Raw genomic sequence first — 521 nt, 5'->3', positions numbered from 1 at the left:
CTTTCTTATTCCCATACTAATCAAGTCCAACATTGCATTCAAGCCATATTTGGTCTTACCAGAGACATTAAGTAAGGTACCAAAGAGATATTCAAACACATTTTTTTCAATATGCATAACATTGAGGAGATGACTTACATATAATGAACTCCAATATAGAAATTCAAAGAAGAATGATCTTTTCTTCCACCTATTTGTGACAATTTCTTTTGTAAAAGGTTTACCAAAGTTATTACTCAAACCCTTTAGCTTTTGAAATAATTGGTCACCCATCAACGACAAAGGAACACATCATTATTTATTGTTTCCATCAAATGCTTTTCTCCATCGCCGATAATGATGATCTGAATGCAAAAGTCTACGATGACCAAGGAAGACATTCTTCTTATAGTATTCCAACCTCATTGAATGAGTATTGTCTTCACATACAGAACATGCCAAATGTCATTTTATACTATATCCAGACATATTACCATAGGTAGGGAAATTGTAAGTATCAGAGTGAAACTAAGAGGGGGGGG

Source organism: Lupinus angustifolius, chromosome LG17 (assembly GCF_001865875.1).
Source record: "Lupinus angustifolius cultivar Tanjil chromosome LG17, LupAngTanjil_v1.0, whole genome shotgun sequence".
In the NCBI taxonomy this organism is placed as follows: domain Eukaryota; kingdom Viridiplantae; phylum Streptophyta; class Magnoliopsida; order Fabales; family Fabaceae; genus Lupinus; species Lupinus angustifolius.
The sequence above is the reverse complement of the archived record's forward strand: the minus strand, read 5'-3'. Positions refer to the sequence as shown.